This window comes from Nelumbo nucifera, chromosome 7, assembly GCF_055504915.1.
Source record: "Nelumbo nucifera cultivar China Antique chromosome 7, China Antique-T2T, whole genome shotgun sequence".
In the NCBI taxonomy this organism is placed as follows: domain Eukaryota; kingdom Viridiplantae; phylum Streptophyta; class Magnoliopsida; order Proteales; family Nelumbonaceae; genus Nelumbo; species Nelumbo nucifera.
This window is the reverse complement of record NC_142655.1, coordinates 10,269,450-10,282,350: the sequence shown is the minus strand read 5'-3', so window position 1 is coordinate 10,282,350 and position 12,901 is coordinate 10,269,450.

Here is a 12,901-nt window from a genome sequence, read left to right as displayed (position 1 = left end):
TACCCTCGACCCAACCCATCCGGACCCTAATGGGTACCCTCGACCCAACTCACCCTGACCCTTTTTCCATTGACCTTAATGAGTTACTCGACCCATAATAACCTACCGAAAGATTGGATGGGTCTGGATGGATTTCAGATGAATGGATTGGATGGATGAAATGAATTAGAGTCAAAATTGCCAGCCCTACTGTTCAACCATAGCGTGAGATTTCCAAATTAGGATACACTCAAACGTGGGAAAACAAAACGCCTAGAAAGTTATTTCTGGTCCAAGATTAATTACCAAATTGGAATTATTAGATAGGCCCCACTTAATTTGACGGGCGGCGTGCCAATGGAATGATCTATGCTTTGATGGTTTCGCGGTTTCACCTTTTCAGCATATTTTCTTCATAGATTCCATTTTCATACCAGACGCCTAAGGCAGTTTCTATCTCAAAAAATTCTTGAGTTATTACACTGAAAAGGCGGAAGAAAAAAAAAATTGGAATCAAGAAAAGAATAATAAACTTCTTTCATTTGATTCTTGAACTACATATCTTGGTGTTTGAAATGTAAGGATATGTTGATTTGTTATTGGATCTATGATGCTTTGTGTTGTATATATTAGTAGATTCGTGGTTTTTTCCAAACAAACTGAGATGTATTTATGAATGATATATCAAATTCATTAATCCATCGACAATTTATGTGAAAAAAATAATGTTTTGAATTTTTTTCATAATTTATAGAAATAAAAATTCTAACGTAATTATTTTAGTAATTAAAATTTATGAATTACATATAATATGATATGTATCTTAAAAATTCTAATGCATCAGATATATTTTAAATTAAATTATATATTTCTTTAAATTATTATTTAATAATTTAATTTACACTAATTTATGTCATATTTATTATTTATAGAAACAAAAATGTATCATTTACAAAATTAACATAACTTACATTAATAATTTTTAAGAAGTTACATACCCATTAGCAAAAATAATAAAATATAAATAATTGAATCAGTAACTAAAATATATTAGTTGAATATGATTTGTTTCTCGGACGCTTGGATGCATGGATTTTCTACATTCTCATGGATCCCATATATTTTGTAAATTAGTTATATATTTATATATTTTATTAATTAATGATTTAATTTGAATTATAATAATATATTAATTTGAATAAATAATAACATATTTTGTATGTATTTATACTGTGCATGTTTGTATTTGTACTCTTTCCAAACTGAGCCTTATATCTTTATATAATATTACTGGTTTGTGGGTTCTGAAAGTTGGATTCGAATGCTAATGGAAACGGTTGCAGAGCATCAAATGAGGGTGAAATGTTTTAGAAAGGACCCCCTCAAGGGGAAATCCCCTATTTATAAGGATTGCTAGGTCCAGGCTCCTCTGTATACTTTATTTTTTCTTAATAAAGTTACCTTATTTTAAAATAATAATAATAATAATACAAAAAAAAACTTGAAATCAATCAATCAGTATAAAAGTGCCAACTAATCTGAAGGGGTCAACCGTTTCATTGGTAAGGTCTAGTGTTGTAGCCTTCAACTGGGTTGGGGTTTTATGAGTTTTGGAGATGGGCCCACACCTTTGTACCGATTTTAAACAAACATGATGAATGCAAAAATGATTTAAAATATGAACCGTACTTGTATTCATGAACCGAAAAATAGATAAAAATATAGTACACATATTTGTGTTTACATTACAATCAAACGCAGCCACAGAACATCTTCCCATAACAAATACACTACTCTGGAGGTATAGGGAGCCCATCTCAACTCAGATGGTATCAAAAGTTCAGAACACCATTACTCTAGAATCTGCTCCGGTAACGAGAAGTTTGTTTAAGTGAATGCGTTTCCAAATTTTGCATGAAGTGAAAAACACATAAATTAATTAAAAGAGGTATTAAATTGCATGTTTTTTAAAACCAAACCGGTGACTGAACTGGTCAGGGGTCCATTACCGGTTTGAATGGTTTGACCGTTTGGCCCAAACGACTGGCCCGTTCTGATAAAAAATAAAAAAATTAAAAAGCGGTCAAAACCGTTTGAATGATTCAAACAGTTAATTGATCGGTTTAACGGTTTGTTAACCAAAATCAACGATTTTAGAGAAAAAAACGATTTTGAAGAAAAACAAAACTGATCAGATGATTGGTTCCCAGTTTTTTCGGTCCAACCATCTAATCCGATCCAATTTTGAAAACAGTGTTAAATTGAATTGCCATTTTTCATTTTGGCAGGAAAAAACGGTAAAAGGGGCCAAGATGGAGTAGTGCCTAATCAATTATTAATCAGTTGTATAAAGTACACCCAGAATGAAACTAATTGTTAATTTGGATAATTGGGTCTAACCCAATTATACTTGACATCAATAATTATTTTGAACTTCACTTTTGATAATATAATTTTAATTAAAATAGAAGTGAATTGTTAACTGTTTATATGTTAATAAAACAAATGTTTTATTATTAAGTTATCCTTTGTGGTTGGCAACGTCATGGTTGGGGAAGAGTTCGACTTCTGTCAACCCCTTATAACCTTGCATTGAAAATATCTCCCCTAAAACAAATCATATAATTAGAGAGATATTCCCAACAAAAGGCTGTAAAGTTTGTTATGCACTCGCTCATAGTTGTAGTCCCATACAAATGAAACTGCAATTAATGCTAACAAATGAAGCAGTTATAAAAATTTATATAATACCATCGATGTATTTAGTTGAAAGGGTACATTGATGGTTTGATTTCTCATACAACATTTATTTATTTATTGATCAGCTACGGCGACATATTATTTGTTTTGTCCTTGTCATTTTTCGTCATGGGACGGTGTAACCTGAAATAGAAAAATAGCGAAGCAATGAGCAACCAACTAATTTTAATGCATGTACAAGTAAGTTAAAATAGAATAATTCTTAAAAGAATATCATATTTAACAAATAAAAAAAAAGGTTCGACCATAATATTAAAAAGATATGATATTTGCAAAACTTTTTTTGACCAATCAAATAAAATCATAAATGTGGTAGTCAATCAGGTGTTATTTGTCAATATTCATGGATGGGTTTTGATTGGTCAAAACCTTCTCATACTATATATTTTTTCCACATCATAGATTTTCCCATAAAAAATACTTATATATCATTGTTATCAAGGTATAACCTAAGTGTTACCTAGGCGGCCAGTGCAGGCCCTTTTTGCTGGGCGATTCTAGGGGGTGCAATTTGAGCGGATTCAAATTGTGCTCTGTCAAAATTTGAAGGACCCAACCTAAGTGCCGAACTCAAAACAATGTAAAAGATTAATCTGGGCCAGATCTGTTCATAGGCCGGGTTCGGGTTTAACTTTTGCCAAAATTTAAATGGACCTAGTCTAAAACTTGACCTATAAACAGGTTTAATCTGGGCCAATCCAAATTGCACTCCTACGTTTCACCTGAATGCCAATGCTTATATGAAAGAAATGCCCAATCAATAAATCTCATTGCACATTGGTAACTGTCATAAAAAACATATTAATTGGCTTCTCTCACTCTCACACACACACACACGTATATAGAGTCTAACTATATATGATACCGAAAAAGCATGATGGTTAGTTATAAGCTTTGATACCGATGCATGCATACTTACTTCCACATCTGGTACCATGGGAAAGTGGGTTGCCGCACATAAATGCCACATAGACCAACTTCTCCATGCTAATGTGAGTCTCTTCTTGCTCAGTAACACTTGCACACACACAAGGCATGTTAGCATTCCTCACAATACTACAACATGTTCGTGATGGTGGAGTCTTGGGCCCAGGATACTGAATGTAACTCCAACAATTGTATCCTATAGACAGAAGAACACCATCACACGCAGCATTTTCCTTGATGGGAACCTGGTGGCTGGAGACTACAACTCCGCCAATCAACAAGGTTGCTAATAATAGGACGACCAAGTAACAAATGTTAGAAGCTACCATCTCGATCGATCTCTCCTTAATCCTTGCTTCTTTGTTTTGTTTTGTATGTTTGCTTGGTGATGGGTACGTAAGGCAAGTTCCGCAATAAGGAGAATAGGTCTGTAACTAATTTATATTCACACCTTGCTTTTCAATTTGCTTAAATCACGAGACATTCGCACGCCTGCATGCATACGTTTTGGAATATGAAGTGAAACGCAAAGAATTGTAAATAGAGTTGATTGGGTGTTAATTGTAGACAAAATATAGAATTGAATTGTAATTGGAGTCGGTTACTCTACTCTGGTATATTAATTGATGAGCTGGTTTTGGGAGTTACGTTTTGAGGGAATCTTGTAAAAAAGTTCTTAATTTTCTCGAGTTGAAGTCAAAAGTCAACACTAGGAAGATAGGGACATGCGAGTGGAGATATTGCCTAAATTAGATTTATTAAAGCGGGTTGAGTGGGATTTCTTTTTGTTTTTTGGAATCTTCAAAAGCGGGGTTTGTCATACTTTCAAGCCTCAAACGCCTGTGGTTTCAATGTTAGCAAGAGATTATGCCAAATTTAACCATCCCATGTTTAATTGTGGATGTCATTTTAATTTTTGGGACAACTTTGGCATAGTGTCTTGTCAACAAATAAATTTGGAGAAATCTGTCATCTTTTTCAGCAGAAATTAATGTCCATACAAGAATAAGGAAATAAATTGTTCAAAATTTGGCAGTGGCTTGCATGAACGATAAGGAGGTATATGTAGGCACTCCTATTCTCAAACCCGGAAGTAAGGCGGGGACTTAGTATTTCATTATCGAAAAGTGCAAAAATCTAAATCTATGTATACTACTTGAAAAAGAAGTCTCAAAAATATTTTTGGAATTTTTTAAGGACAAAATTAATTCCTCTATATTTAAATTTATTGATAAAAAAAATGAGGGTAAATAGGATAATCGATTATTGATATTAAATGAGTTGAAAATAGGTAATTTTAAGATAATCAATGCATTTAATTTTCTCTCATTAAATCTCAACATTTAAGGTATTAATTTGCATTCATCTTCATTGAATCATACACTTTAGGCATTTTTGTTTCTTCTCATCATTAAATTCTATTAATTAAATTCATACGTAATAAATTAATAATTCCAATAACATAAAAACTTATACTTCTAAAATCTACCTAAAAAATAGTGTTTTCATCTAGGTGGTGGTAAGAAATAATTAAACCATTTTGGGTCAATCCATGTTGTCACAATTAAATAATAAAATTCAAAAATAGATATAATGCAAAAAAATATAGAAATTAAAAAAGGAAACATTTTTAACATTATATATTCGACATATTAAATAATAATAAATATGATAAATAATAAATATTTAGCGGGTAATTGGTTATTGATATTAAATGAGTTGAAAATAAGTAATTTTAAGATAATCAATGCATTCAATTCTCTCTCATTAAATCTCAACATTTAAGGTATTCATTTGCATTCATCTTCATTGAATCATATATTTAAGTCATTTTTGTTTCTTCTCATCATTAAATTATATTAATTAAATCATACATAATAAATTAACAATTCCAATAACATAAAAAATGTATCTAGAAAAATAGTGTTTTCATTTATGCGGTGGTAAGAAATTAAATCATTTTGGGTCAAAATGGGCCAATCCATGTTGCCACAATTAAATAATAAAATTCAAATAGATAAAATACAAAAAATATAGAAATTAATAAAATAACATTTTTAAAAATTATATATTCAACATATTAAACAATAATAATTATGATAAATAAGAAATATTTATAGGGTAATCGGTTATTGGTATTAAATGAGTTGAAAATAGGTAATTTTAAGATAATCAATGCATTCAATTCTCTCTCATTAAATCTCAACATTTAAGGTATTCATTTGCATTCATCTTCATTGAATCATATATTTAAGTCATTTTTGTTTCTTCTCATCATTAAATTATATTAATTAAATCATACATAATAAATTAACAATTCCAATAACATAAAAAATGTATCTAGAAAAATAGTGTTTTCATTTATGCGGTGGTAAGAAATTAAATCATTTTGGGTCAAAATGGGCCAATCCATGTTGCCACAATTAAATAATAAAATTCAAATAGATAAAATACAAAAAATATAGAAATTAATAAAATAACATTTTTAAAATTATATATTCAACATATTAAACAATAATAATTATGATAAATAAGAAATATTTATAGGGTAATCGGTTATTGGTATTAAATGAGTTGAAAATAGGTAATTTTAAGATAATCAATGCATTCAATTTTCTCTCATTAAATCTCAACATTTAAGGTATTCATTCGCATTCATCTTCATTGAATCATATATTTAAGTCATTTTTGTTTCTTCTCATCATTAAATTCTACTAATTAAATCCATCATAATAAATTAATAATTCTGATAATATAAAAACTTGTACTTTTAAAATCTACCTACAAAAATAGTGTTTTCAACTAGGCGGTGGTAAGAAATTAAACCATTTTGGGTAAAATGGGCCAATCCATGTTGCCACAGTTAAATAATAAAATTCAAAAATAGATAAAATGCATAATAATGTAGATATTAAAAAAATGGAACAATTATAATATCATATATTTGACATATTAAACAATAATAAGTATGATAAATAAGAAATATTTTTATTAATGATGAAAATGGAATATAAAATTTAAGACTAACTGTAAATAAAACTCTTTCCTATTCTCTCATTAAATCTCATATTTAAGGTATATTCTCTCATTAAATTCTATATTTAAGATATACTTTTCTCATCATTAAATTCTATTAATTAAATTCACAACATTAATTTGAATAGTATAAATATAAATATTTTGAAAAGTAGTTTGAAAATAAAACTATTTTCTTCCCTCCCAGTGGTGGGTAAGCAATTTAAACATTTAGGGTCAAATTGGTTAATAAATAATGTCATAATTAAATAATAAGATATTAAAGTAAATAAAATATATGATATATTAAAAAATATAATTGTAATAGATAAAAATTATTTATATAATGTAGATGAAATATATAATTTAAAACTAATCCCAAAGCAAATTAATCTATTTTCTTATCTAGATGGTGGATCAACGATCCAACTTTTCAAAGAAACTCATGATATCATAATTGAAATAAAACATTTTGGAACATTTCTAATGTTATATATTCATCATATTAAATAAAAACACTTGTTAAAATAAATTTTTTTTTATTTATGTTAACAATAATAATAATTGTTGTTGTTGTTGTAATTTCAAAATTTCACGTGCAATATATGTATACATTTACTACAAGCATTTAAGTTTATTTTTAATCATATTGTTACTTTTATTAATTCTCAATTTCTATCTTAATTATGATATATTTAAAATTTAAATAATTAATATGTAGAAGATTTTCTCATGTGCAACGCACGCGCAGGAAGGGAAGTTCAAACAATTAATATGAAGAAAATTTTCTCACGTGCAATGCACGCGCAAGAAGGGAATTTCTTATCAAATCAACCATTACGACTATCCCATCCTATTTCATGGCAACCCAACTCCTGACAACATTTTCTCTCAAGTGAACGCCATGGCACATGACTTTTGGTGGGATTACTAATCTTGACAACCTCATATTTATCTTCACAATTGAAATAACTTTCATAGGAAAAAGGAAAAGGGAGGACTCGATATTAATTCCTTCCAGATGTTAATATTATAAACAAAGTTGTTGTTATGAAACTTGCTTGATGCTTTCTCAATGAAAGAGGACGTCTATGGACAGATCTATTATCTCATAAATACATTGGCATCATAAACTCTTTCTGAGTATTAAGAAGAAGAATAGTGATTCACTAATCTGGAAATGCATCCTTGAGGTCAGATCAGACCTAAAAGGAGCCCAAATGATTATATATAGCTAACGGCTGGTCTACCAACATTTATGAGATCCATGGCTGGGCCCAACGACTCTTCAGACAGACCACAGTGGAATTAATAGAAAATTTGTGAGCTTAATTGACCCTGTGAATGGAAGATGGAATACATCTCTAGTCATGAATCAATTCCACCATATGGTTGCCCAACAGATTTTGAAATTAGATTTACCCATGGTACTTAGCAACATCTCAAAATGGCCACTTAGTCTGGACTCTTACCCCCATGGAGGCTTCACAAGTGCATTAGCTTAGAAACTTCTACAAGAGGAGAACGCTGAAAGTTCCTTGAGCTCTCTTGCAACTCCAGCCTCTCATGGTCTAAGTTATGACAATGACAGGTGCTGTCTCCTCAAACCCAAATTTTTATTTGGAGATGCCTTAAAGAATATCCTCCTAGTAAGGCATTATTTAGCAAGGTTTTCTAAAATGGTGGATGATATTTGTCCCCTTTGTAATAATGCTGAAGAAGACGTGGACCATCTCTTTCTTTGATGCCCAGCAATACGACCCCACTCTGGTTTGCTTCCTGCTTAGGCATTCGAATAGATGACAGAAGCTCTTGGACATTGACAGTGTGGTTTAGCCACTGGTGGAAGATGATTTGGCAACACTTTAGATGATGACATTATCACTTTTAGCAATTTCTCCATAATTATTAGGTTTTACTGGAAAGCCAGATGCGAAATTGGTTATGGAGGAAAAGCAATTTAACACTCTATCAATTTTAGCTTCAGCCCATTCTCAGATTGAGGAGCTAGTAACTCTAAAAAAACTCTCCTACCACTCTTCCCAATGAATCTACTGTGGTTAGATGTTGGCAGCCTCTTCTATTCAGAAACGTTGGTAACTGTTTAGAAGAAATTAGAAATTGGAATTGTTTATTTTATTGTCAAAATTTGGATGGTTGATAAAGAGAATTAGATGACATTTTTAGGGTATTTTTGACTTTTCAAATGTCACTTAATGGATGATTAAGTGAGAGAGAGAGACTGTAGCAAACCGATTGAGAGAGAGATAGTGGATTTCGAAATTGTATGTTTTTGAAGTCTGATTCATGCTCCTTAAATAGTTTATGAAGAGGTATGAAGAAAAGGTAGGTGTTGGTTTAGAGAAAACACCTTGAATTGTGTCTCTTGATCACACCCGATCGAATCGTGACCGTTGATGTTTCAAACATTAGAGAAGTGCGAGCAAAATGCGCCTCTAAAGCGCCTCATTGCACCGCACACACACGCACATACGCGTGCGCATGCATTGCACGGTATCAAACCCCCATACTCTCCTCTACTATTTCTAAGGAGTGTAAATCAGCTCCTATTAAAATACTGAAAACAAAGCTTATAATTTTCAAATATAAGACAAGTTTAAAACTGGGTTTTGTAAGAGAAAAACTAATTTTTCAATCAAATGTACAGGAGCATCTCATGTAATTGATCAATCAAACCCATTGGATTTAATCTCTTATGAGATTAAAATCCAATAGTTTAGGTATTGAATTGTCATATTTTAAAGTTTGGGGGACCAAATTGTCACTCGAACCAAAGTACAGGGTACTAATAAGAAAATTTCCCTTATTTTCATTATTCTTCTATTTGTTCCATTAGCTCAACGTTCATTTCAAATGACCATAACAACCTGTTAATCATCAGACTTTTTGTCATTATTCCTCTGTTAATATATAAATTGTTTAAGATTCATCAAACCAAATTTTATTCTGATTTTTCTGTCATATTTATGACAATCAAGATGATATGGTTTCTGAATTTGAATGATACTCAAAATCACCACAGCAAAGCTTGGTGGGTTTTTATCCTAGACTTAAGATTGGAAATAATGTGGATATTCAATTTTTTAATCTAATTCGAATTTAGATATTATGTACCTGACCCGATTCGAATTCGATCCAATTACATTCTTGTCCATACATGCCTTCGGAACTGTGTAATTAACCTGAAACCAAAAGAACACACATTATTTAGTGAACCAAAGTAATTACTCCGCACATGAATCATGAAAAATATTTACAAGTGTTGAGGAATTGGATTAGAGAGATTGATTCTTACTACTTCCACATTGGGTTCCTCGAGGAATCGGGTTGCCACAGTAGTTGGCGACGTAGAAGACCTTATATATCCATGCTTATCATTTGCTCCACCTCCTTGGTGATGTGTTGACGTACATAATTACACATGGAATATTAGCCTTTTTCACAGCATCACAACAAGCTTGCGATGGTGGCAGATGTGGCCCCTCCTGAACGAATCGCTCGCATTGTTTCAGAACCCTGTGCAGAAACCTGATGTCTGTATATCAGAATTCCAGCAAACAACAACGCTGCCAAGGTAAAACCTGCCATTATCACTTTCCCTCTTCTTTCCTTACTCACTCTCTCTTTAGTTTGGTCGGTGACAATGTTGGACTGCTCATGGTCGCCATATATAGAGCTTAGGAAGAGGTGAATGGATCAAATTTTCTGATGTTTGAGGGTTGGCATTGTTAGAATAAAAGGGTGTTGAGAATCAGTAATTAATCATGTTTAAAATCAGAATTGGAATGAGCTATTCCCATAGTTTGTTCAGTTCAGATAGGAATCAGAATAGGAATTAGAATAAAGTGAAACATGATTTCATTTTCAAGGGAGGGGGAGGGAATGGCCATTCCCTCAAATGAGAGAATACCATTCCACCAAAAGTTGGAATAGGATTCCAATTCTATCCAACCAAACAATTGAAATCGAAACGACTTATTTGGATTCCAATTCCAAACCCTTATTCCTGTTACCAAGCCCTAAAAATAGTTGATTGTCAATTGTAATCAAATCACCAAGTAGCAGCCACTACTGGACTCCATAAAAGAGGTTGAAACATGAAACTAACCACTACAAATGGTGGGTGAGGAGGAGAATTTGCCTCAGTGGGACAAATATAGACATGCTAATTGACAGTGAAGGAGGAGAATTTGCCTTAAATATTCCCGTGCCTCCAGTGGACCCCACAACTTCAAATCAACAATTACAAGATTTTGTAGTGGGCCGAAAGAGAAAGCCTGAATCAGATTTGGAGCCCAACATGGAAATAACATAACCCTTGCTTACAGGAACCACAATTGCCTACTTATGTTTGAAGAAGAAGGCACGACTCAAAACTCTCGACCACCAAATGAGCGTGGGCACTACTTCTTTTTCTATAGTCGCCAAGGTGGCAGGCCGTGAAATGCTACCACAGGAGCCATGAGTCCTCTCTTGGAACTACTGGCGAAGGGGGGGGGGGGGGGGGGGCGGAGCCAATCGGCAGTTCACTATTTTAAATATCTCCTCCGCATAGCTAAACCAGGTTTATTCTTTTTGAGTGAAACTAGATGTAATGAAAAAGTCTAAGAAAATCTTAGGCACTCTATATGATTACAATTACTTTTATGTGGAATCTGGTGGACTGTGGTTTGGTTGGAAACAACATATTGCTCTTTCTATTAACTAAGGCAACCCAAATTATATTCATCCTTCAATCTCAAATTTCCCACCTCACTTCAACTGGGATATGCTTTGAGTTTATGGGAGTCCTACTAAGAAACTTAGACGCTCTGTTTGGAACCATTTACAAGAGCTTAGCGGGTCTATCAAAAATCCTTGGTTCATGATTGGAGATCTAAATGCCATAGCCCATGAAGGTAAAAAGTTTGGAGGGCAGAGAGCTGAAAGAAATCAACTGCAACTTTTCAGAGATTTTATTAATACCTATGGACTAATTGATATTGGTTTCCATGGCCCTCCCTTTACCTAGTCAAATGGCCATGGCAATTCATACTTGATAATGGAAAGGTCAGACCATCCATTGTGTTGCCCTAAATGGATGGAAAACTACCCAAATTCTCATGTGCAACATTGGAGATCAGCCAGAAGTGATCATTTGCCAACTGTTTTATGTACAAGTTCAAATAGAACCAATTACGTGGGCAGCCCAAGATTTGAAGCAATCTAGACTCGGGAACCCGGTTTTAATAGCGAAATTGATTCAACTTGGAAGCAAGAGAGGAATTCCTTCTTACAAAAGTGTATGACTTGTAAAATCCAAATAACACAAGGGGGAGGAAAATTCTAGGCAACTTTCGCCAATACATCCATGACATTGAAGAGAAGTTACGGGCAATTCAAAATAGAAATGTTGATGCTCCCCCAAAGATGCAAGAGTTGAACTTAACCACCTGTTAGAAGCAGAGATCCCGGGTCACCTGGCTCTGAGAAGGGGATGGAAATACTTCTTTTTTTTCACACCTCAGCCTCTAATAGGAGAAGAAGAAATAGCATTGAGTGGCTACAAAATAGTACAAGGCCATGGACAACAGATAGAGATGAAATTGATGCCATTGTGAGGGATTTCTATAAGGATCTCTACAAATCTTCCCGACCAACTGTCCTGCAGATCAGAGATGATGTCATACTTAGCACGATAAGTAGCGAAGGCAATGAATCTTTGTGCAAAGTACCCTCCTTTGAGGAAGTTAAGGATGCACTTTTCAGTATTGGACCTTTTAATTAAGGCCCTAGGGCCAGATGGACTACTAGCTATTTTCTTTCAGAGGAGTTGGAATGAGATAGATAGTGATCTTGTGAAGTTTATTCAACAAATTTTCATCACTCCAGAGACTGTTACAGAAGTCAACGACACTCTTATCGTCATAATTACGAAGAAAGATAGCCTCCAAACAGTGAAGGATCTATGCATGTAATTTACAAAGCGGTGGTCAAGATTATAGTTAATCGTTTAAAGCCATATATGGACACAATTTTAACCCCTTACCAAAGTGTCTTCACGCCAAGACATCAAATTCACGATAATAGAATTATTGCTTCAGAGGTAGTTCACACTCTCAACCATATGCAAGGGAAGCATGGAGGATTCATTTTAAAGCTTGACCCAGCCAAAGCCTATGACAAGATTTGAGTGGTCTTTAATTTCTTGGAGTGGTGT